Here is a 25,521-nt window from a genome sequence, read left to right as displayed (position 1 = left end):
CTCACAACCAGTGTTTTCCGTGAAAAAAAAAAAAAAAATCCACGTCTCATTTAGAGAATGTGAATCAGCACCACGATTGGTTTTGCCTCTGAAGGACGCTGGTCAGCGCAGAAGGCACCCATCCAGGGACTCTTCTCCAACGATGCGGAGCCGGGCGAGCAGACTTTAAAGTGTCCGAGCAGTACGCTGGGAAGACCTCCGGGGCTTGGTTCCTTACCAGAGATGCTGTAAACCTCCTTTCTCTGCGCCGTCCGGACCTGCGGCCACAGCACTCCCTCCGCCCCCGTTCTGTCTGGTCTCCAGCCTCCCACCCTGGGAAAACTCACCCCCCGCCCCGAGGGGAGCCTGCTCGCTCCGGGCCTCTCCGCCCAGGGCACAGGCTTGGCTGCTGGGGCCCCCAGGAACCCGACTGCTCATGAGAATTATTCCTGCACATTCGGACCCGAGACCCCGAGAAGCAGCAGCATCAGAAGTGAGTCCTGCATACGGAGCACACGGCGACCCTGGATGGGGGGCAGTGCCCTTGGGCCCTGCAGCTCCCCAAGGGGGGACTGAACTGGGGAGGTAGGGGAGGGGCGGGAAGCCCTGGGAAGGGGGGAGGAGGGAGAACAGAACAACACACAGCAGCACAGACCTCCAGCCGCCTCGCCCTTGGAGGCGGGCACCTTCTAGATCTCTCTTAACTGAGTGATCTGACCGCGTGGGAACAGAGAACACACACGGGGATGGGGGGGTGACGGAGCTGGTGGGGGAGCGTTCTGGGGTGGCCTTGGCCTGGGGCAAGCTAGAGCTGCATGGACACAGACGCTGCGGGATCCTGCAACCATGGGGGTGCGGGGCTAAGGGTCTGTGTTCTGCCCCACAGGAACTCAACCCCCCTTCTCACACCCACGGATCCAAGTTGGATGCAGGGACCCCAAACCCCTATTCCATTTGAGGGAGGGGCGGACTGCTGTTCTGTCTGCCACTTGGTGGGTCTCTCAGTTAATGTATGGAGATGCCCAAGGTGTGTATGTGTGTATGTGTTACACGTGCGTGGAGCGGGAGGAGGCAGAGAGAGGGAGACAGGAGAGGAGGGGGAGGGGAGGGAGGACTTTCATGTAAACTTGAAATATAAATGAGATTTCTATCTCCTATGTTTATCTCGGGTGAGTGGTAGGATCCATCTCTATTTTAGGTGGAGACAAGCACATTTTTAGTGGGAGAACAAAAGCCGCCTCCCCAGAAAGGCGGACCCCAGAGCCGACAAGACTCATTACAAGGCCAGACGTGGCGTGGGGTTTCCCCCGTGGGCAGGAGGCCGTAACATTAACCCACGCTTCATTACAGCCGAATTAGAGGCTGGTTCCTCAGCGCTCCAGAAATTAGGGACGGTCAGCCGCAACCTGATTCTCCCAGGAAAGCAGGAAGCACCCCGTTCAATGCCGGAAAATCACTAATTATCGCTGCGAGGCCGTGTGAATGCGCTGGCGCCCCAGCACCGGTATCCCACTTTAGCTCCGTCCTCTCTGGGTGGACACAGCCTCTTCCCGTGGGAGCCGGTGTCCCTCCGAGAGTCATTTACTTCCTCCTAACGGAGCAGGCAAGCAAGCAACTCGGTTCCAGGGGCACGTTTCCATGGGTGTGTGGGAGTGCCTACAGCTGGGTCACTGAGGCCTGAGCGTGAAGATGCTCCCGTCCAGGAAAGGGAACGTTTCAGGGTATCATTCCCACTGTCGCTGCTCAGCACCATGACCGTGTGCCCGGGGGAGCTCCGAGATAGGTGACCTGGACCTGTACTGACCAACTGGAGGACAGGACCCTGGCTTCGTTCCACACCAGTCTCCCCCTCCCCCCGCTGCTTGGTCCTCGTCATCTTTCAAGACACAGGTTTTGCCCAACTTCATTCAACATGACCCTGAAATATAACTAACTATTTCTTTGGAAGTGCCAGCAGAGAGAAAGCCATCAATCCCAAGAGTAGAGAAAAAGAAAAAAAATCAAATTTTCAAGCCCGAAGGATTTTTGAGGGGAACTCCTGTATGCTACCATTCATTTCCTCATCCACTCTCCCAGTACGGATCTGTCGAGTGCCTGCTGGATGTCCGACACTGTTCTGGGCGCCGAGGGTATAGCGGAGAGAGAGCAAGCCAGAGTTCCTCCCCAGGCAGAGATGCTCTGCTTCTGGTTGAAAAACAAACACCAAGTAAGAGAAAGAAAATAAAATATACACCAGACGAGCTGGAGACAAGAGAGGAAGGAGAAAGGAGTCTGGGGAGATAGTTTTAAACAACACGGTGCCGTGGGAAGCCTCCCTGAGCAGAAGAGATTTAAGGAACACTCCAGAAGAGGCAAAAGAGAGCACACAGAGTTTTATCGGTAATGGAGAGATCACGTGCAAAGGTCCTGAGGTAGGAGCTTGCCGGGAGCATTTGAGGACTACCCAGGAGGCCAGGGAGGAGGAGGGGAGGGGATAAGGAGAAGAGTCTGTGGGGATCATGCCTTGCAAGTGACTCTACAGACCACGGGGGTGTCAGGCAGAGCGGGGCAGAGGATCACTTGGGCTGCGTGTGGCGTGAATGGGGGTGAGTGTAAATGCAGGAAACCAGTCTGGAGTCTCTTGCAACAGTCCAGGTGAGAGACCATGGTGGTTTCCCTGCTGCATCTACTTCCCCCAGGACCATAAAACTCAGCCTCCCAGAAGATGCGCCTCCACGGGTCACACATCATGGTCACCGCAGGCTACAGCCTCATCGGGCCACCTCTCTCCTCTGCAGACCATCTACGCTTGTACAAAACCTCATCAGAGTATCCAACTTTTTAATACCTCGATGTGTCAAATGCCCGACTCCGTCCACGTAGCTCAGAGTAACGACATGTTCGTTATAAAGGAAAAGCAGGTTCTGGGCGATAATGAAGTCACTGTCCCAGCAGGTCTCTTCCGCAGCCTCACTTAATCCTTGGGCTGTCCCTAGGGGACAAGCGAGGGCAAAGGCAAGCCCGGGGAGCTCGAGCCACACAGCCCAGGTTCTCGAGTCCGGCGGAGGCAGGGCACAGACCCAGAGGGCCCGCTGTGTGCTCTGCACGAAGGTAAGCTTCCTCCTTCAGGGGCACCATTCACAGGAAGCACATGCCTCAGTGACAGCCTCAAGGGGAGGAGGAACCAAGGAAAAGAAGACCCTTAACTTGCATGACTTTCTCTGGGCTGCCCTCTGTGGCCATGCCGTGGGCTTCTGTCCTGGAGCAGACACCCCGGGGCAGAACTGTCGGGAGAGGCAGGCCGCCGGGGCCTCAGGTGGCAGCTGGGTGGGCTCCTACGTTCTGTAAGAGACTCCGCACTCCAAGCCTGGCTCAGGGAAACCTTGCTGCCACCGTGTTGTGGGGCCTGTCCCCTTGGAATGGGAAGAATCACAGGTCTCCTCACATTTCCCTTTTCACTTGGGCTGCTAGGAAACCTCTTACTAAAGCACATTAAAAAATGAGTGAAACGCTTCAACTGCTTCCTAGACCACAGAACAGGGTCCACCACGAGGTCAAGAGTGTCCCAACCTTCTGAAAGAGGTTCCTTGGAACAGAATAGAGTTACTTTATATCTGAAGAGCAAGAAAGTAGCTCCGTCTCAAATCCTTAAGCTGCTAGACTGCCTGAAACTTCTCCAGCCACCCCCTGGCGTCATCTGTCACCCTAAATTTCTCCCTGGGGACAGCACAGGGACCCTGCTTACTTGGCCCTGTAAACAAGAGGTCCAGACCCTCCCAAGACTGCAAAGAAGGCTGCTCTCCTTCAACCTCCTCTCAAGGGTGCCGTCCGTGTGCACGCACATGCGCCGGCCGGAGCTGACCCACCACGCACGGGAAAACGGAAAAGGGGGGACGCTCCCTGCCTGCTAACGGAAACCGTCTCCAGGCAGGAGGCGCCCCACAGCCGAGGAGAGCAGCAGGCAGGAGAACTCCATCTCTGCCATCCCCAGGAAGGATCAAAGCAGGAGGAAACGAAACCCATCTGGTCTGGAGAGGAGCCGTGGCTCATGGAGCGTTCTCCGATGTAAAGTCTCAACACTTAGCAGGCTCTGGGGAACAGAAGCAAGGAGGGAATGGCAGCGGTGATCAAACCCCCTGAGAGTGACGAGTGACACTGCTGGCAGGGCATCTGCCCCCAGCAGGGCCCCGGCCTCTTTCTCTGCTTCACACCGGTCTAGAGGAGCCTCCGCCTTACGCCATCAGGATAATGCACTCCTGGCCTGATCCTTCCACGGCGGGGTAGTTAGAAAGGTGTTCTGACAAAGAACTGAGCACTGAGGGATCCTTTCATACTCTTCCTTCTTCTTACCAAACAACTTCAAAGGAGGGTGGTCAGGTGAGCTTTTTACAAGGGGATTGGTTTTGACTATAGTACCGGGATCTGAGAAAGACGGAATATAACACGCATGTGTGGGTTAGGATAACTCGAAGGACCAGTTGTTTATAAAGTGGACAGACATTTCTTTCCTTCTCACTTATGTCCAAAGAAGTGAAGTAGTCTGAGGCTGGTTAGATAATGCCACTGTGTAAGAGACCCTGGGACTCAGGTGACCTTCTCTGTGATGTCTACCTCATGACCCAAGATGGCTGCACTGTTCTAGCCATCGTGTCTACATTCTAGCCAGCAGCAAGAAGAAGAGAGGAGACGCCTGACCCAGTCCTTTCAAAGAAATTTCTTAAAAGGTGCACACTCGGGGCAGCTGGATGGCTTAGTCGGTTGAGCGTCCGACACTTGGTAACGACTCAGGGCATGATCAGGGTCCTGGGATCGAGTCCCACGTCAGGTTATGAGGTCAGCACAGAGACTGCTTAGGATTCTCTCTCCTTCTCCCTGTCTCTCTCTGTCAAATAAATAATTTCTTTTAAAGGTGCACATTCCACATCTGTTTCTACCTGTTCTATGGATAAGTTAGCTCCACCAAGCGTGGGGTGGGGAGGAGGTGGTGAGTAATGTCATCTTTTTTCCTAAACTACGCATGTTTGCCTGCATCCAAAATGTGTGGGTGATAATATCGGGCTGAAATATTTTGAAGTCCTTTGGACTAAAAATGAAACAGCTTAGGGGGTAAATGGCTGGTAATGACAGTCATTTCTCTTTCACATCAACAGACTACTTCTATCTTCCTTTATGACTCCAAATTAAAATATCCACTGAGAATTCTCCTGACCACCAGTAAAGAGAACAAACGTGGTCCGATTGCCTTTCCATCCGAAACTTCCAGGGAACAAATGAAAAGCAACATGGAATCCGGTCGGAGCTTCGTCAGCGGAGACCAGGAGAGAGTCCGGGGAAGCGAGACGGTGAGCGGTATGCCTCCCCACAAAGTGTACGCTCCGTCCTGTGCTCCCAGAACCCCCTTCCGACACACGGGTGATAGCCTGGCTCGGTGAGGAATGCAGTCACAGCCCAAATCCCAGATGAATGGATTCACTCGTTCCGTTACCATCCTAGGTCCCTGTGGTCTATCCACGCCCCTGCCTTTCCCCTACTGGGCCACTCAGATTCCTTATTGATTCATAACAGCTCATTACATAGTAAAAATCAAACGGGTCTGCCATCCTGTTAAAATCAACGTAAGCTTTCATAAAAGCTGTTGAACAGAATTAGGCAGAAAGCTTTTTTGACCTACAGAGTTGATGATTTCCAGACCAGGCACACGTGAGAAAACCGAACACACTTTCCGTGCGAACTTCCCCCAACCAAAGTTTTTATATTGTTCTTAGATGGTTAAGACTCCTGGACTCCTAAACTCTGCAGACCCTTGGTGCCTCGCTGTACTTCCAACAGAGTGACTCTTCCAAGCACAAAGCGGACAAAGGAACAGCAGCTGAAAGTCATCTGAAGAAGCCGCTGTGCCCCACCTGGATATGGGAAAGTACTGTGGAAGCAGCCTACAAACTCGAGAGAGAGATTCAAATGTTCTTCTTCTCTTTGCTTTCCCACTGTCTGCAGAACGACCAGCACCCCCGCCACCGTGTTTGTACTGCAGAACAGGAACAGGGTGTAGCTCAGACCATCCTCCAGAGGGGACCTGCTTGGACACAGTTCAGCCAGGATCCAACGCACGGAGACCCTGAATCACATCCCGGAGCTGCCCGGCAGCAGGGGGAGCGACTTGACAATTTCCCTCTGCCCGGCTTGGGGTCCACATTCGCAGAGGCCCAGAGCACAAGACCACGCTGCACCAGTTTCTTTGGAAGTACTGGTGTTTGCTGCTGGGGAGCGGAGAGACCCCAGTGGGGCCCATGGAGTGAAGACCCTCTCTCCACAGCCCCATCTTTGTGGGAAGACAATATACAACACCAAGACCACAGTCCCCGATGTCGGGGATCACCCGAGGTCCCCCTGCACATGATCACGTTCCTTTCCTCCTTTCTTGACCGTGGGGACAGAGAGAAAAGGGACCTCTCAGCCTGATCTGAGCAGGACACGTACCTTGTTTGAACCTGATAAGCCAGAGCCCTTGATAGGCAAGAGCAATGGAAATAGGGGACCCCTCCTTGGACCCCTCCAGATGACCCAGCAAAGACAAGATGAGACCTAGAGAGGCAGACCTCCCCCTCCCAGGGCTGACACCCAGATGCACTTAAAAGGTGAAACTTGGTAACTTGATCCCATCTACCTCTGAGAGCTGGAAGTCGTCCTGCACAGACCACATGCCTGCAGGGCCGGCTGACCTCCAGTGCTTTGAAGGCGGAACCTCCCCCAACAGGGACACACACTCGGACAGAGCTCGGAGAAAAATAAGCACGGGGGAAGGAGAGGGGCTGGAAATCTTTTTTAAGTTTGCCTTCCCAGATGCGAAAATCCAGACAACCCGGGAGGGGCCCTCGGGGGGCCACGGAGAGCCTTACCCGCCTCAAGTTAAATCCTCCTTCAGGATCTCTCCCTAATCACTTAAGCCGACCCACATCTTTACAAAATCGAGGGAATTACCCAAAGCCCTCTGGGCAGGGCACTTCTAAGTGGAGACAGAGCTCCGCGTTGTCGCCTGACATCAGGGGAGAGGGATCGGGGAACAGTGAAGAAACCGGAAGACCTTGGGAGATGGATTTCATCTTTGGGGCAGAAAACAAGAGAAAAAGGAAAATGGGTCCATATTCAGTGTCAAGAAGGAAACTAGGAGCAGGATGTAGGTGCAGTCAGCGATAGCCGGGGGAGGGGGCCGCCAGAGGCTTCGGCAGGGGTGGAGGGTGTGTGGGCTCCGCTCCCTCTCCAGAGCTCGACCCTGTGCTCTTCCCTCTGCCCACCTACCGAGCAATATCTGCCAGCCGACCACCATGTGCATTTTTAGGTTTATGGAAACATCGGATGGAAAGTACAGAGAAGTCCCACTATCTCCTCTCCCCTTACACACACACACACACACACACACACACACACACTTTTCCCTATTATCAGCATTCTTCCTCAACGGAGCACCGGTGTTACAACCGGTAACCCACATGGATACATGGCTACTGAAGTCCACCGTCGGCTTTGGGCTCATTCACGGTGCCGCAGAGACCCTTCCGTTTTGTCAAATGCCTCATGTCACATGGCCACCACCCCAGTGTTCTCCAGAATGTTCTCCTGCCCTGAAAGCCGTCCATGCTGCACCTGCTCGCCTCTCCTCTCCCTCCCAGCCCCTGACAACCACGGGGCTTTCCACGGGCCCCATCGTTGTGCCTTTTCCAGAATGCCCTAGAGTTGGAATCATACAGGAGGCAGCCTTCCCAGAGTGCCTGCTCTCACTTAACTAATATGCACTTAAGCTTCCTTTGTGTCTTTTCAAGGCTTGACAGCTCCTTTCTTTCTCCCAGTGAATAATATTCCATTTTCTGGAAGAAGCACGGCTTGTTTATCCCTTCGTGCACTGAAGGACGTCTTGGTTGCTTCCACGTTTCCACAGTTATGAACAGCACTGCCATAAACATTTGTGGGCAAGTTTTGTGGGGACATCCCTTTTCAGCTCCCCTGCGTAAAACCAAGGAACGGGATTGCAGAATAAAGTGATAAGCCCGTGTTTGGCCTCGCAGGAAACCCATCAGACCATCTTCCCAAGCGGCTGTACCATTTTGCGCACCCACCAGGCGGGGGCGAGCCCTCCGGCTGCTCCCGGTTCTCGCCTGCATTGGTCGTCCTTGGCGTTCCGGACGGGAGCCCTTCCGAAAGCTGTGCACACGTGGCAGGGGGTAGTTTTAACCCAGATGGCTTCCGGGAAGGTGACCCTGATCAGACACTTGGTGGGCAGGAAGGGGGGAGCCGTGCAGACGTCGGGACATCTGATTCTGCAGACCGGGGACTGTCTTCTTTGTGCGTAGGTTGGATGAAGTGGGAATGCTGCGGGTTTGGAGTGCGGGGAGGGTAGGACGCTCACAATGGAGACGCACAGGCGTACCTAGAATGTTGTGAAGTGACAATGCTTCCCCAACCCAGGAGTGATCTGAGCCCCTTCTGGGAGAAAGCCAGTAAGAGGTCGATTTGCCGGTCGCTTCGGGTTTACCCCTGTCCCGTCCTATCAAGAGCCAACCTGCATTTCTACCCACAGGCTTCTGAGGAACACACCTTATTTCCTTCCACACAAGGGCCTATTGTGAACTCTGCGGTCATAGGGGACCTCAGCAGATCAGGGCTGTCACCCTCCATTTCCTCTCTAAATGACTTTATCTTTTACTTTGTTTTCCACATTTTTACCCAAGAAACGCTCTCTCTGGAACTTCAGGTCCCTGCCAGCACACCCTAAGAAGACCACATGTGTCGGTAGCAGCACGTTGTGAAAGCAGCTGTCTTTATGCAGAGACGGGTCCCGAGCATTAACAGGAGAAACAGACAAAAGGTCTGAGCACCCGAAAGTTCTCCTTAAAGAGCATCGGGCTTGATTTCGGAAAGGAACACCTAGGAACAGAGGTCCCAGTCTTTCTTCATTCTTACGTCCCTCAAGCCCTTCTACCTAGACGTAACTCGGTCATTTGTCTTTTCATGGGCAAAATTAAAATGGGGTGATTAGGGCTGAAAAAGCCATCGTGCCTGTGAGGCTCCGTTAGGACAGGGGTGGGAGGTAGTGCACACCAGCAGAAGGGGCTGGAGACGCAGACGCAGGCTCGGACGCTCACACCCACGTGCCGTGAGCTCATTCCTTACAAACGAGAAACAGATCGGCCGCCATCAACAGGTTCTAGCTATTTATTTATTTTTAAAGATTTTATTTATTTATTTGACAGAGATCACAAGTAGGCAGAGGCAGGCAGAGGCAGTGGGGGGGGGAAGCAGGCTTCCTGCTGAGCAGAGAGCCCGATGCGGGGCTCGATCCCAGGTCCCTGAGATCATGACCTGTGTCGAAGGCAGAGGCTTTAACCTACGGAGCCACCCAGGCGCCCCCATCAACAGGTTTTAATAAGAGGACCAGACTGCCATTCAGTTCACTAACACCAAACCAGAACAGAACTGGCCCCAAAGGCCTTATAACCTTCATGTTCCCTGGAAGGCGTTGGAGAAGTCTGTGTCTCTCAGGTGTGGAGACCGAAGCCTGAGACCTCCGTGGGCTGGCATGCACGCACGTCCCTGTGATTCCAACCATTCCCCGGGTGCAAGGGCTGTCTCCCTGTCCCTGTCATCTAAATGACGCCATGTGCAAGCCCAACCAGCTGCTCACCGGTCTAAGGCGCCCAAGAGAAAACCCTTGAACAAATGGGTCACACGGCTTCTGGGAACTTCTCCGGGCAGCAGGTAAAAACGGAAGGCGAGAAAGGCAGGCGTCAGAGTGCAAGGCATCCAGAGCAGAGGAAAGGAGTAGGAAGCTGGGGTCGCGCAGGCTCTCGAGCTCCGGGTCACTTCAGCCGGCCTCCCCTGGGGTGCTCCGATTTCTTCAGTGTTACTTACTATGGCACCTGTTTGTGAACTGGGATGAAAAAAAAAAAAAATCTACCTTCAAGTTAATGCATCCACTTCGAGAGCTCCACAAGGAAAGAGTTAAGCAGACAGGAAATCATCCAAACACGAGGATCAAAGTCCGGCAGAGCGCTTTTGCAAATAGGAGAAGGGGTGCAGCGAACGCGCCCAAAGAGCAGGAGCAGCAGAGAGGCTGCTCTAATTGCAAAGGGCTGCAGCGAAGAGGGTAAAGAACATACAGACCCGAGACCCTCTGTCTGTCTGCAGCAGAAACCGGGCTTCCAGAAAGCTCTGTGCAGAGGCTCATCTGGGTTCCATCAGTGGTAAGATTCTTAGTTTTTTTTGCTCCGTACCAGGAAGGGTGTGCGGCTCCAGGACGGCCTGCATCCGGGGCTTTCCGGCCCGAGAGACCAGAAGGAGGCGGAAATGTGGCGGCAAGCCCGCCTTGGGTCCATCACCGACTCTTCTGAAGCCTCACCGTGATTTAGCCTCAGCTACGGGCGAGGCGGAGCTCTGAACACAGCGTGAGGGTCTGGGAACAATGGAAAAATATAATGGAGGAGCCAAGCCCCAGCACGGCGATAATTATTGTTATCCTGTCATTCCCTGTTGAACAGAATGAACCAGACGCTATAATCTTCAGGCAAAATGTTGCAGAAACAGCTGTAGCAATGAAAGGACATGCTAACGAGATCAGGGACCATGAACACAGACGAGAGGAGGAGGAAGAGGAGGAAACGGAGCCTGTCCCAGCCCGTCCCTTCCTGAAGCTCTCCACCTTCGCGCTCTGGGGCTTGCTCCTCTTGCTTTCTCGAAGCCCGTCCCAGCCCGTCCCTTCCTGAAGCTCTCCACCTTCGCGCTCTGGGGCTTGCTCCTCTTGCTTTCTCGAAGCATCGCCCCCCAGGCCGTTTCTCAGTTTCCATGGCTGTAGACTCAAGTTCGTCATGCCAACTTGGAAAGAGGCCAGACCGTGGGTGGATTGGAAGCGTCCAACTTTGGAGCGACACAGACTCAGAGCAGCAGCTCCCCAAATGCCTGGAGGACAGGTGAGCCCACACCTTCCTCTGCCACCTCCTCCAGGAGGTCCCACCGGACTTAAGGGCGGTTGGGCCACGAGGTGCTCTTTCTAGACGGGCAGAAGGGAAAGAAAGACCACAGAGAAAGGCAGAGACGCAGGCTTCCGAAAGATGCTGGCAACGAGCTGCATCGTGGGGACTTTGGCATAATAAACGGCCCGTCACCTAGTGTCTCTCTCCCGCTGCTCGAGAGAGGAAATGCCACCACAGCCTGGGGACAGACAGATGGCTCACCAAGATGGCTTCTCATCACGGCTGGCTTATTTCGCCCGGTAGCATAGTAAGAGCAGTAGTAGACCCTGCGGATACATGCTTGCCTATTTGGGAAAAACGATGCCTACGCGGTATTTAAATTGTAGAGCCAAACAAAAGGAATGACTTATCAACCTTTCCAAAGAATGGTCTGGCTGGAAATAGTCACTCGACTTTAAACGCGGAGTTGCAGCTGGGACATCTTCATCGTATAATTAGGGAACCGGAGACACGCCGTTAGGAGACGGGCGCCCGAGTCAGCGCCGTCCCCCCTCCCACAGAACCACAGCCTGCCGAGGGAACGTTCGTTCTCACAAAGCCCTCTAATGACCATGTATCTAAATAAGTAAGCATCTGTTTACATATGCACATATTTAAATGCAGTAATAGAGGCACACATGTATTTTTATAAATTCCGCTTCTTCCCATCTAATGAACAGACTCAAAAACAATTTTGTTTTATCCAGGGCAATAGGATGAGTAGTAATTACACCAAAATCACTTAAACCTTTATTGCCCGATATTAGACAAATGTTTTCACAATGAAGCCGGTTCTATTTATTTAAAACACAAAATTATAATGGAAAATTACCCTGATCACTTAAACTCCAATACTAGAGAGGCAAAAGAACACTTTCTACACCCCCACCCCGCCATTGATCTAATCTAATGAGCTGGGATAAAACACCGGATAATTAAGGATCCGATCTAGGAGAGGTTCCAACTCTGCGCTTCCCACCGTGTGATTCCGGGACAGGCTGTTTGGAGTGACAGTGAGAACACACGGGGTGGGCGAATGCTCGAGTTCCGGGGTTCAGAGCTGCAGCGATGCAACCAGATTGCTCACCCCCTCCCCCGCCCAGTCACTTGCTGGGTATCCTGGGGCCGGCAGCTCACCCTCTCTGTGCCACCATATTCCCATCTGTAGAATGGGGTCATGCAAGTACTCACTCACTGGGGCCACAGGGAGCCCCCGCGGGTTAAACCTGGCTTTAGCAGTCACGGAATAAGGCAGTTATTTTTTTTCTGTTTTGCTTCCATTTTCCTTTTTTGTAAAATTTGAATAACCACGGGTCCTTCTTCACAGGCCACCGTGATAACTGGAGGAGAATCTGTAGGCATGAGTACCGCTGAATTGAGCCAACGTTGGCTATGACTGCTCTTTCTTGACCTCACTGGATACACCGAAGGAAAGTCAAAATAGATCCGCGATGGCCGATCTCAGTAGCTGACCTCTCTTCTCACAATCAAATGCCGACATCTACGCTATTTTAAAGGGCATTACGTGTGTATTACAATCAACTCCAATGGATAAAATGTTTTATTATAGCACGCATCGAGGAGAAAGAGGAGGGTATTTTAGAGGACAGATATACATATTCGTGAAGCTCCTTCGCCACAGTTCAAAAGTCAGATTTGCCCCAAAAGTCGTGCAATTATCCCGCTGTCACACCATTACCGGAGGCATAGTCATCATTCACCCGTCGGCGGCATCCGGGCTGAGGATAGGGAAGGAAAGGGGATACTTTCATAAAAGAGCGTGCTTTTCCCAAAAAAGTTCTCCAAAAAGTTCTGGTCCAGCCCCACAGCTTCAGTAATCACGATGGATCCAAATAGCCCTTGAGTGAAACAAGCAAAAATCCGATGGAAATCCCGACCCTCTAGGGCTAAAGGGCGGGAGCGTGGAGAGGCACCGCCAGGCAGTGAGACGGGAAGTCTCTGGCCTTAGAGGTGTGTATGCAACAGACGGAGAACGCCAATAAACGAACAATGCTTAATTTCAAGAAACGAAGCATGATAAAAGGGTTTTGGTAACGACACGGGAAGTATGTGTTTATGTATCTGCAGACGGCCGGGCATTTCCGTGGAACGCAGTTGGAAACCATTAAGCGCCACGGGGAGACAGAAAATACTAAACATGTGTTGGGCTCGACCACTGGCCCCAGAGCTGGAGCAGGTCCTGGGCCTGGAGGGGTCTCCACACCGTAATTCTGGGGACAGGGGTGGGCACGGTGGCCCTAGGAGAGGCTGGGCTGACACGGAGGAGGGGGCTTCGGGCAGCGGTCACTTTGCTATTTTTGCACTACTGGCCCTTTTGCACAGCCAAATGTGTGCTGAGACTAGATGGTCTTTGTCACTCCTTCCAGCCTTTCCTGAAACCCAGAACTTCCCGATTTTTTTATTGGTTGGGGTGAGCAGGAGGCATCATGAGAACCAGCGGGAAGAGGGGGCAATTTTCTTCCCTCACCTCATTCCTCACAAATGTGTGCACAGCACACACAGCTCACACACACACACACAACCTACACGTTGCACACGCGCACAGCTCACACCCATGCACACATCAACATGCTTCTCACACGCATGCACACGGCTCGCACATGTACACACATCGCTCACACATGCACACGACACACACAGCTCACACATGTATACACATAGCTCACACACGTGCACACTGCACACGCAGCTCACACACATGCACACACATGCACAAACACCCAGGAGACCTCTAAACCTAACATTTCAAAGCCTAACACGATCCAGGCGTCTCGCCGTGTTTCCTAACGCCGGCCTCCAAGACCCACAATTTCCGCAGCGGATTCTGCGCTGTCTAGAGGGTGGAGGCCTCCGCAGAGCCACTGGGCTGATTTCCAAAATCCCAGGCCACTTGGCAAGCCTTGCAGAGGCTCTGACAACTGCAGCCCTTTGAAGAAGAAAGACGATCTCAGCGCCAACCGGGAACCACCCGCTCCCCCTCCTGCAGGAGACAGAGGGCCCTGGGACACGGCCACTGGCCTCGGCCATGGACAGCCTGGGGCCACCGCGCCCCACAGCACAGGACGCAGAGCCTGTCCCCGCGGCGTCCCATCAGCAGGTGCACCGGGGAGCTGTTGCCGGGCCGCTGCTGACGGGGTCATGGCCTCCTATTTTTAATCCTTCAGGAAAATCAGAGGCAGTGCTGGAGGGTCTGGGCTCAGAACCTTGACATGTGAGAATTATATGGTCTATCACTTCCAAGAAACCACCGTGGCTCGCAGCAGAGAGAGAATGAGGGAGAGAGAAGACTTGTTCGGGGGAAGAGCTGTTAACAATCGTGAAATACAAGATAGCAAACTGACGTGGTTCTTAATATTGATATTTCCAGATGACAGCCCCAGGGCTGGGTGCAGAAACGGCTCTTCCAGCCACAGAGAAAAGGACAGCAGAGCAGCAAAGAGGCCGACCTTCTTCGAGCAAATCACCTTGCTCTGCCCTTCAAGAAGAGGCCTGCACCGGGCTTATGTGTCTTGGAGACATTCTGAAAACATCCAAAGGGGTCCCCCCCAAGGACCTCGTCCTGTCCCCATGTGGGTACACCATGCGGGGCACCGTTAAGCGCCTTCAGAACACACCGGGCCTAAGCTGCAAGCCTGTCTGTGAGGAGCTGCTTGCGAGCACAAGGTAACGCCAGGCCGTGAGGTCAAAGCCAAGAGCAGAGACACGTGGCCTTGACTCAGGGCGGGAGCGCGAACGTTTTGCACTTTGGGGGAGCAAAGCACATGGAGAAAAATACACGGGGACAGTCTGTTCCCCCAGTTTCAAAACAAGCTGAACAACTTCCCTTTCAGGTATGCCCAGATGAAGGAAAGGTTCAAAGTTAGGGAGCGAGAGAGGGATTCGGGATTCACAGGGACAGCGGGGTGGAGATGGAGGGGCGGCGGCCACGCTGTGGGGCAGGTGTGAGCAGGAATTCCCACCTTACCAGTCCTACCACACCTACTCCTTGTGACTACAGATCTGAAGCCAACAGGAGGCGGTGCTAGCGTCTGCCAGCCGGGGTCGAATGATCGCGGTATCATTCTCTGTGCGCTTGTGTCTTCCTTAATGGCCATTTTTTTTTAAAGGCCTCCTTTTCATTTTCCGAACAGGGATCAACGGTCATGCGTACGGAAATCTGATGTTTCTAACAGCTCCCTCTCAAACTCTTCCTCCCTAACTGAAAACCCCCGGGGGGGTATTTTGCGCTGGGGGCGAGTGAGTGATTTTCTGCTGGTGATCCGGCGTGGGAGCACAAGTCACGGAGTGAGGACAGCCACGGACACGTGGTCACAAAGGAAGACAGAGGGATGCTAATTAGAAAGGGCGGTGGGGAAACCATCTATGGCGTGAACAGCTTCCTGTCCACAAACATACGAGAGACCTGAAGGCCTGTGAGAGCATTACATGCTCAGGGTTAGTTCTGGGGGCCGCGTCTATGGGTGCAATCGGATTGTTCGCCATGGCAACAATGGAAGGTGGGAGGAGCCCTGTGTGGGCAGCTCGGCCGAGCTCCCCAGCCGCATCAGCCGGGCATCCGCCCACAAGGTACGTTACACATCACGCATGCGCGTGCTCTAGTGCACCTGTGCTTGCTCTAGTGCACCTGTGCTTACGCACCTGCGAGCAGCGGCAACTCTGCGGCGGTTGCTGTCCCCCCAGAGGACCCGGCTGAAGTCAGCCCCTTTCCTTAGGGCTCGACACACAGGGCAGGCCAGAGGGAGGCTGCGTTGGACCACGAACCCGCGTAATCCCCCGCCCCTCCGCGGTGATACCCGGACATGCCCTGGACTGAAGGGTCCCCCCTGCCCCGCCCGCAGGCGAGCCCATGGTTTGGTGCCGCGCGGACCGTAAAGAAACCCACGCACCCATGCCCCCGCGTCGCCAGCCTGCCCGTCACAAGCTCCCATCCAACGTGATAAATCAAACCTCAGCACCTTTAATGAGGGTGATCTTTACCAAATATTTGGCTCTATATATCCGAGGGACATTTTCCCTTATTAGCATTTAGTTGCCCAGACATCTTGGGACCAGCTTAATGGCCTCCACATGCCTTCTCCGCGGGGTCCGGCTCTGAGCCTCCTTCCCTCCAACGTCGCTGCCTCTCCATTACAGGAACAGCGGGAGGCTGCGAGAGCTCCAAGTCCCCAGAGCGGCCAGACCTCTGCATACCATCTGAAGATCAAGGGCCATCCATCTGCGGGAGGATAATTTAAACCATCTCCCTGTCTCTAAACACCGAGAAGAAAAGAACAGCGGGACCAGCTCCTCTGTAGATCCGAGGCAGGGAAAACACAACTGCGTTCAACTCCTCCCGAGACTGGTATTTGCACGAACCCATAAAAGTTAATCCTCCTGCTGCAGAGCTGCCCCGGCCCCATGCTCTGGGCCAGACTCAAATGGCCAGAGGCTCTACGGCCTTGGGTCCTTAAAGAATTCATCTCAGTCTTCTGACTCCCTGATAGGGTACTGAGATCAGGGTATTAAAAAAAAAAAAAGTTTTAAACAGAAAGAAAAAAAAAAACCATAACTATGCTAATAGAATAGAGTTTTCATCTCCCAAATAATCCCAAAGTTCAACCGTGTTGGATTCCTTCAGGGCGAAACGAAGAATCACTTTAACGAAACAGGTAGAAAAGTTTTTCAAATCCGTGGGTAACCAGAGCGTTTTCCTCGGCCAGGGAGGACTACCAGGGCTCTGTCGCTGCAAGCAGGGCTGCTCCTTCCCTCACGAAACCCCAGGGCCCAAGACGGAAGTCTCTGACTCAGATCAGCCCTGGGGGTTCCCATGGAAACCAGCGGAGGGACGTAGGAAGAAGAGCAGAGAGCAGGAAGGACAGCAAGAAATGGAAACCTGTCCCCAGATCCTGGCCCCTTCCCTGGGTGTGGAGCGGAGCTGGGTGGCAGGAGTCCGGACAGCGCCGGCTGGTCTGTGTTTGGCTTAAATCCCAGAGCTGTTCTGGGTTCCCCCGGCCTCCATGGACAGCGAGCACCTGTGTGCCCCCGCCCTTCAGAGGACCCGAATCCCAATCTGACCCTATCAGTCGTGTGTGTTCCCCTGACTCTCCGCCCACCCCCCCATCAACTCATGTAAAAAATCAGCCTTGTTCTCAATCACAGGATATTAATGCTTCGACGAGCTCATTAGTTTGAAATATTTCAGCTGAAAAATCATGTTAAAGGCACGGCCACCCAAGCCCACCCTCTCTGTCCCATTCCTCGTTTTACTTTTTATCACATCTGATGCTTCCCTGACCATCCACTTGTTCATGTGCACCTGTCTCCCTGCCTGCCCAGGGGCGGCCGGCCACCCAGGAAGGAGCAGTCTCCCGGTGCTTTGTTTCCTGCCCCCCACCCTCACCCCCACCCCGGGCTACGGTTTCAATTCCAGGTCCTGGAGATACCTGGGGTGCCCACCACACAGGAGGCTCGGGCAGATGGAAAACCAAGCTCCGTCTGCATGTCGGGGGTGATTTGTGAGTCTGCGTTTGGAAGACAAGGGACATCCGCCAAAGGCAAAGACGTATTTGTCTTTGTAATAGTTTCTAGCAGACCTGGCTGCTTGGGAAAGTGCAGCCCGGCCAGGTTAGACTAAACATCTGAGTCCAGTCCTTTCCAGAGACTCAGACAAGGGAGGGTCGGAGGAGGCAGCAGGGAAGAACAGAGATCTAAGACCAAGAGAGAGCTTTGCCTTGATGCTTTCTTTGGAGTTTGGTAAGCCATGAACTTCCGTGTATCAAAAATATAACACAATGTTACAGGTGATGTTTTTCCACCTAACCAATCCAGGTAATACTCATCTTTGAAAACACACCCATTCATTCATCCGTTCACTCATTTTATTCATCGCCTTACCCAGTGGCGACTGTCCCCAAGCCCGGAGTCTACAGGCATGCTAGGAGGGACCGCCCCTGTCCCATCCATACGGGGCCACGAGGCCAGGAATCAGAATCTGAAGATAGAGGAAAACTTTAGTAGCCCAGCAACCCACCGTGGGGCCAGCGCCTTCTCCAGAATGCTTTCCTTCCTGGGAGGGTCCGCCGGGTGGTCAGGCTCCTGGGGACAGAGCATGCCCGGAGCCCTCCAGGTGACCAAATGGGGACTAACGGGATAGTACGGGGGCACAACAGGTCCCTGTTGGTCATGCTTCGAGCTAGAAATAACCACGATTTGTCCAGCCAATGATGCTAAGACCGTGCGGGACGTACATGTCCCAATGAAAACATCTCCAAGGCATATTGAAAACCACGGCAAAGACGAGGTACCACCTAAGGAAATGACACGCGGACGTGGGCATGTTCTTTTAGACGTCCGTTCACATCGCTAGACGGCATTCTGCTCATGGTGCCGCGTGGGGAGCGTGTCTGCGATGCCAGAGGGACTCGGTTCGCATGTCCCTTTCTGCCGCGGTCCAGCGTTTGCACCGGATGCAGACACGGGTGGGGATGGGGGTACTTCACGGGCCTGAGAAGATTATGCGGGCATGGAGCTGAGGGGCTACTTTCGGCTCATCTCTTTGGATTCTCTGTCAAAGGCACAACAGCGAGAGCAGACACTAGGAACACAAGAGGCTGCAAGCAAGAGAGGCAGGAGCGCTCCCGGGCCCGGGCCCCGTCACCGGGCCCCTCCACACGGCAGCCTGGATGGCCGAACCCCCGTCTCGACTCCAGCTCGGTTACTCTGCCGCTAAGGATTTGGTTTCCGGAACAGACTTTTACGGATTTATAACGATGGGCTGATAAAACAAAAAAGCAACAACAACAAAAAAAACCCAACGAACAGTGTTTACGGGGTATGACCACAGCAAAAAACTGGAAATAATTCAAGCGTCTGTTCATGGGATTGAATATAAGACATGATCATTGACGTCTTCCTCTCAAAGACGATTTCTGGAAGGAAGGAAATGCTCACAAAAATGATACAAAGTAGCCAGAAAGTTCTGCAAGAAGGACCCGGAAGTACCCTCTGGCTGTAAACTTTGCAAACAAACCGCGCGTTTATAGACACAAACACACACATGTGGAAAGAGTAGGCAAGGAAGCCCCGGATTAAGGAACAGAGCAGGAAATACGTAAAAATGGGGACGGCCAATGTCACGGCGTGGGAACAACTCTTGGTTTCTAGTTTATTTATTTTTTTTTTACGAGTCCTTTTCGTTCTATCATCTGAAAAACCCGGAGTGTAAAAACGGCCATTTCATCTCAGCCTTGGTCTGGAGCCTGCCTGGGGGTCCCCGTCCGCGCCTGGCCCTCCAGTCACAGGGAAGGTGCGTGGAGGACGGGGGCCGGCCTGCGGGGACTCCGGGGGCCCGGCACCTGGGCTTGCACGCGAGCCTCCTTGGGGCTCCAGGCGGGTGTGGGCAAATGCGTGCATGATCTACCCGCTCCGTTTAAAGTTCCGCACTGTAACCAAGGTTTTTACAGCCGCTTTTCTCAAAGCACGGTTCGGCAGGTGCTCCTGCCTTCAAACAGGCATGTGGACCCCCTCTCTGCCTCCCGGTCCTTCTCTCCCCCGCCTCACTGACAGCCGCGCCCCTGCGTGGGGTATGCTCCCCGCACACAGGCGCCGAGGCTTCCTGGGGCAGCGGCACACAGGCCGCGGGCCACCATTGGGCGAGATGCCTCCCCAGCTCCCTCCAGGACGGCCTCTTGCAAGGGAATGACATTCTCTCCGAGACGACCGGCCCCCCGAGGGCCCACGATTTCCCCGCTCTGTCACTGTGCTTATTGGCAAAGCCGGCAGATCCTATCTGGCGCCCGGGGAGGTGCCGAGGCGCGTCTATCAGTAATCTAATTCCACGCGCCCGGTGAAAGGAGCCAATATTATCACAGCAAAGACTCGTCTCTTGCTATATTGATTTTTATATTAACAATAAAGGACAGCCGGTCCCCCAACGAGCAAAGCTGCGCCGAGAAGATGCACACCCCCGCTTCCCTCGCGCTCTGCAATTTGTGAATATTCTCTGGCTGAAATTCCTGCTTCGTCACGCCCCACAATCTCGCCTTGTAGGCCGGTGGGCTCTCCATTCCCGCGCCTCCGGGCCAATCTGCGGCTGATGGGCCTAACACTTTGTCCTCCACGTCCCCAATCAGCCCAGGCTCGGGAACTGCAGCCGCTCCTAAGTGATAGAGTTCTCCTGGGTTCCTGTTTCATTTGCCCACACGGAGCCAGGACCTCACGGAAGGGTTCCTCCCAGAGTTCACGTCTGAGTTCTGCAGTTTTGCAGAAGTTTTCTTCCCCGAGGCTCTCCGGTGCTTCACTGAAGAATGACGGGGAGGAGCTGGTTTGTGTGTCTGTGTGTTTCTGTCTCTCTCACCAGGATACGGGACCCCGTCCAACGTGCTTATGGGTGTATCTGTTGTCCCAGACAGTGTAGGCACTTGAAAATATATGCTTAATGAATGGATGAGTTCTGCTTTATTTTGCATAATAATATCGCATATTGAACCTTCCCCGAGACAATTCCTGCGTATCATTTTAATGGATATCTCTCGCTCAGTATGGACGGAGCAGCCGGGTGGAACTGGCAGTCTGGGTGGCAGTCAGGAAACCTTCAAGAAAACAGGTTTTTCAGCGGAAGATTATTCAACGCTCGCATATAATTGATGCCCCAAATAGTTGATAAAACGACACCCTCCCCCCAGATGCTTCAAGAAGATCTTGGGCTGGGGGCGCCTGGGTGGCTCAGTGGGTTTAAGCCTCTGCCTTCAGCTCAGGTCATGATCTCAGGGTCCTGGGATCGAGCCCCGCATCGGGCTCTCTGCTCAGCAGGGAGCCTGCTTCCCCCCCTCTCTCTCTGCCTGCCTCTCTGCCTACTGGTGATCTCTCTGTCAAATAAATAAATAAAATCTTTAAAAAAAAAAAAAAAGAAGAAGAAGATCTTGGGCTTTTTCCTGCTCTGACTTCTTCTGGCCACTGGTGTCTTCCCAACTCCCCCGAGCCCCGAGGTGAGCTCTCACCAGTGACGGGTGCGGGAAGAGAGGACATGGGTCCTATGTTGGTTCTTGCGTTACCCCCAGCATGGGGTTTCCACTTTCCCACCCTGCGCTCTGTTTCCAGAGAAGGTGGTCTGCTTCCTCATTTCTGTTACAGACCAGCCCCCCAATTTGGGGCTTAAAAAGACCACTTTTGCTTACGAATCCATCATTGGGCAGGGCTCCGCCGCGACACCTTGCCTCGTCTCTGCGTGATGTGGGTCGGAGAGGCTCAAATGCCGGGGGTTAGACTCACCCCTTCACTCACTCATGTGTCTGGCCTTTGCTCCTGTTGTCAGGGCGACCACCAGCCAGGACACGCACACATGGCCTCTTCACGTGGATTGGGCTTCTGCACAACAGGTGGGTCCCCAGGACAAGCGACCCCAGAGAGACGGAAGGGAGGCCGGCAGACATCACGACACCTGCTACGATTCTGGTCTTGACACCCCATGGCATCACCAGCGTGTTCGACCTGTTCTCGACATCACAAGGCTGCCCAGGTTCAAGGAGAAGGGAAATCGTTCCCACCTCTTCATGGGGCACATGGCAAGGTTCTGGAAGAGTCACCGTGAGGAGATGTATTTGCCACATTAAATGAGGGAAGGTCGCGGCTTCTGGCTACAAGCTACAGCGTGTCTGAGGGACCTTCCACTGACACCTTCAACTCCGTCCTGCTGGGGAAGGCAATCGGCCAAACGTGCAGTCCCGCCTAGAATGCCCGTCCCACACGGAGATTTTTATTGAGAGAATTACGGATGTACATGCAGTTGTAAGAAATAATGCAGTGAGATTGTGGGCTCTACCCGGTTTCCCCCAACGGCATCGTCTTGCAAAACAACACAATGACACAGCTGCATTCAGACGTCCCCCGTTTGGTCATTTCTGTCCGCCGGCACTTAGCTCTGCATGCTGTTCCCGCACGTCGGGGTTCGCGCATCCCCCATCGGTCAGGGTGCAGAGCTCCAGTCCCGGGCTGCCTCCCGCTGCCCTTCACAAGCACACCCACCTCCCCGACTCCAGCCCCTGGCAGTCGCCGATGCATTCGCCATTTCCCAAACCGGTCTTTTCAGCAGCGTCATTGAAACGGAACAAACCACAACCTAAGTGCCCAGGAAACAGCTGGGGCCGGTCGTCCGGTTTTCAGGAATAGCGCCCTGAGTGCCCCGACCCGCTGCAGTCACGACGGCCGTGCCCTTTGTCTGCCCTGGTTTCCACACCAGCTTCTAGGAGTCCCTGGCAGGGGTTGGATGGGTTTTCTTCTGCTTCCATGACCCCAAACCAGCTCCTGATGCAGGCTACCCCAAAACTACCTTGATACGCCCCTACATGCAAGCGCTTTCCATCAGTGGTCCAAGAAATGGACATTGAGAACAGCCTCCAATTTCTTGGGAACTTATTTTAAAAAACTGTATTATCTTATCCTTCATGATATCTTTACCTTCTGGGTGTGTCACTGCCAACTGGCCTTAAAAGACAGGTGAGGGGCGCCTGGGTGGCTCAGTCAGTTAAGTGTTTGCCTGTGGCTCGGGTCATGATCTCAGGTTCCTGGGTCGAGCCCTGTGTGGGGCTCCCTGCTCTGCGGGGAGTCTGCTTCTCCCTCTGCCCCTTCCCCAACTTGGCAAGCTCTCTTTCTTTTTCAAATGCATGAATAAGCTGTTAGTCTTTAAAAAAAAATAAATAAAAGACAGCTGAGAATCAGCACAAGAACAGAAAGAAAAGAGGTACAGATCCTGAATCATTGGCACAACAAATAATTCAAGGTAAAGTTGCGCTCTCAAATCAACCAAAGCCAACAAAAACAAAACTGACTTACACAATGCTCCAAGGAAGATTTACAGGCACTCGAAATGCAAAAACCAAACAAAGAGAGGAAAGAACAAAGTCACAGGTTGAACCCCACTCTGTCTCACATTTCATTGCATCTTGATGAGTGAAATAAAATGAGTCGATTTTATTTCAAGGGCAATTCCCCTGAGGAAAACTCACTTAGATAAAACGGCCCACAAGAGCAAAAACCAAAGTGCTTTTAACAATAATTTTGGGGGTTTTAGGTTGAATCTTATTAGACTGTTGGGCAAGATAATTAAAGAAGTCCGTTTTATTTTTTTTTTTTCCTTTTTAAATGTCCCTGAGATCCACCATCTTTACGCTTTTCCAAACACTGATGCTAATGTTCTCATCTTCTGAGAATGTCCAGGATCTTAGGCAGAGCGGAGATTTTTCTCAGACAGATGTCAGATGTGTCCCTTACGTGTTTGCAAAGGTCCGAGGTGGGAAAGGACAGGGAGGTTTGTCCATTTGGGCTGTCCAGAATTCAGTCCTCCTGCTTTCTATCAGCACGCCGCCATTCCCAATCATGGTTAAGTGCCTCTCCCGTGCTGGGTGAGATTGGACAGGACTGTCATGGGTGCGTCCCCTCATCGAGACACAGCCGGTGAGCCCCGCCTGACCCAAGAGCCCTTCCAGACAGATTCGGAAGCTTGACTGGAGTGAAGGTAGAGACAGAAAACATGCAGGGAGACCATGTTCCATTAGCAACGCTCTGGTAGGGCTGTTGGGCTTCTGTTAACCAGACCAGTGGCGTGTCTGGCTTTTGCTAATGCGGGTCATCCTACTGTCTTTTCCAAAATTCCTTCTCTGTTCGGTTATCGTGCAGTTTCTGTTGCTGACCAACCAGGAACTCTACTCCATGAAGTCGCTATCCTTAGGATCCTCAGGATCCTAAGCACCTTGTCTCATCACCGGCTTCGTATCTACGCACCCGAACTGGGGCATCTTACCCGAAGTGACCAGGGTAGGATATCTGAATCCAAAGGGATTTTTAAGACCTACCCAACACTCATTCTTGAGATGGAGGCCCTTCCGCCCTAGAGGGGAGGTGGTGTGCTTCTACAATCCAGCCGGGCTTAGAACCCATCCCTTCCCCTCCCGGTTACCCCTTTTCTTCCAGCAACCTTGCCTCTCACAGGGCAACAGCTCACTTGGATTTGGGTCTCCTTCCTAAATTTCACGTGAGCACCTTCCCAGTCCAACATCTGAAGGCTGCTGTAACTCATCTCTCCGTGATCATTTAAAAACGTTCAATCCATCGACAACCCCCCACCCCGGTTAAGTGTCTCCTGTCAATTAATTAAAGCACAGACAAATGAAATACTGGTTTTTACTTAAAGTTTGGTTAAAAAATGGCACGCAATTAGCTGGCAACAGACGTGATCTCAGCAGGGTTTCAATTATGTTATGGATGATAGTTCTCTAATTCAATACGAAGCTGTAATTAAGAATGCAATTAACTCCTGAGGTCGCACGGGTGTCAGCTACCACTAGGACTCATAACAAGTCTTGTTCCTGTACCAAATCCTCTGGCAAGTCAACTATTTGTCTGGACGAGTATGTGTTTCTACTTATCATTTAAGTACATAAAATAATTTCAAACGGGCACTTGGCCAATAGGTTGGTTACATTTACGATGCCAGGGAAATGCAAGACATAACTTTTCAGGCACCTGCTCTCTGGGACGCAGCGAGTGAGAAACTCGGAGTTGTTTCTCATTACAGATAAAGAGCCCTTTGTGGTACGACCACGCACCAGAAGAGGAAACTCCGAAGCGGCCCCTGTAGGAACTTACCTTCAAACACAAGTCAAGTTCAATATCCCTTCCAAACTTCCATTTTTGACGCATCAGTGGAAGCGGCAGGGCTGAGACCGCGTCTGTTTTATTCACGGTGTCCTCAAGGTCAAGCCCCGTGTGGTATCTTGCGGTCGCCACTACGTATTTCCTACATGGGTGACCTCACACCCATCCCGCGCTTGCCTGTAAGAGATTTCTGATATCGCAGCCGAGATCCTAGAATAGCCAGCCCTGACTTGCTTCTAAAATCTCTACCATTCTCTGCGATGTATAACCCCATTTCCACAGAGCACTGCTTTTCTAGAAGCCCCTAAGGGAGTTACGGAAAAGGAAACAGAAGAGAAACGTAGAGTATGTCTTTCTTTTGGGCTTCCTGACTCCTCTTTTCTTTGTCGGTTTGCTGCTCCGTATGGGTTTGTCCATTTTTAACCCTCTCATGTATTATCATCTGGTCTTTGAGCACCTAGAACCATGATCGGATGCCCACAACACGTCCGACGCATTTCTGGCTTGAAAAGGTAAACTTACGAGTGGTTCAGTTTACTAAGTATCTGTTCTTGCTTCTGCTTATTCCACAAAGACAGGGCAACTTGCTCTGGGCTTTGTGCCTTGGAGAAACCAGTTAAGAAAGGAGGAAGTTTTAATCAGGGAGAAAAAAAAAAAAAAAGTGTCCAGAAGTACATTTGGTACAGATCAGTAGAGAAGAGTCTACCCAGAAGACAATGGAGAATTATTTGCTTTTGAACATGGAAAACTCCTACCCGAGAACTACAGACACGTATGAAACAGATTTGATTACTAAGCAAACTAAAAGATTCAAGCCTTCAGAGTACTTATCTGGCTGCCTTTTTTTAAATGCTTGTGGGTGACAGCTATTCGAAAAAATGCGTGTTAAATGGATATATCAAGGTCATGAGCT

The 25,521-nt window shown here is 52.8% G+C and overlaps 1 protein-coding gene and 1 long non-coding RNA gene across 2 annotated transcripts in view; one reads left to right on the top strand and one right to left on the bottom strand.

Annotated features, from left to right (window-relative positions):
- Nucleotides 1-25,521, bottom strand: part of TMEM132C (transmembrane protein 132C) — a 290,751-nt gene that overhangs the window by 229,371 nt on the left and 35,859 nt on the right. The window lies entirely within an intron of this gene.
- Nucleotides 14,150-18,604, top strand: LOC309847633. Its single transcript, XR_014302525.1, has 3 exons — nucleotides 14,150-14,809; nucleotides 15,110-15,545; nucleotides 16,113-18,604. It is a non-coding gene; the product is annotated as an uncharacterized lncRNA (long non-coding RNA).

This window comes from Mustela nivalis (genome assembly GCF_964662115.1).
Source record: "Mustela nivalis genome assembly, chromosome: 14".
NCBI classification, from domain to species: Eukaryota; Metazoa; Chordata; class Mammalia; order Carnivora; family Mustelidae; genus Mustela; species Mustela nivalis.
This window is presented reverse-complemented; position numbering and strand designations above follow the sequence as displayed.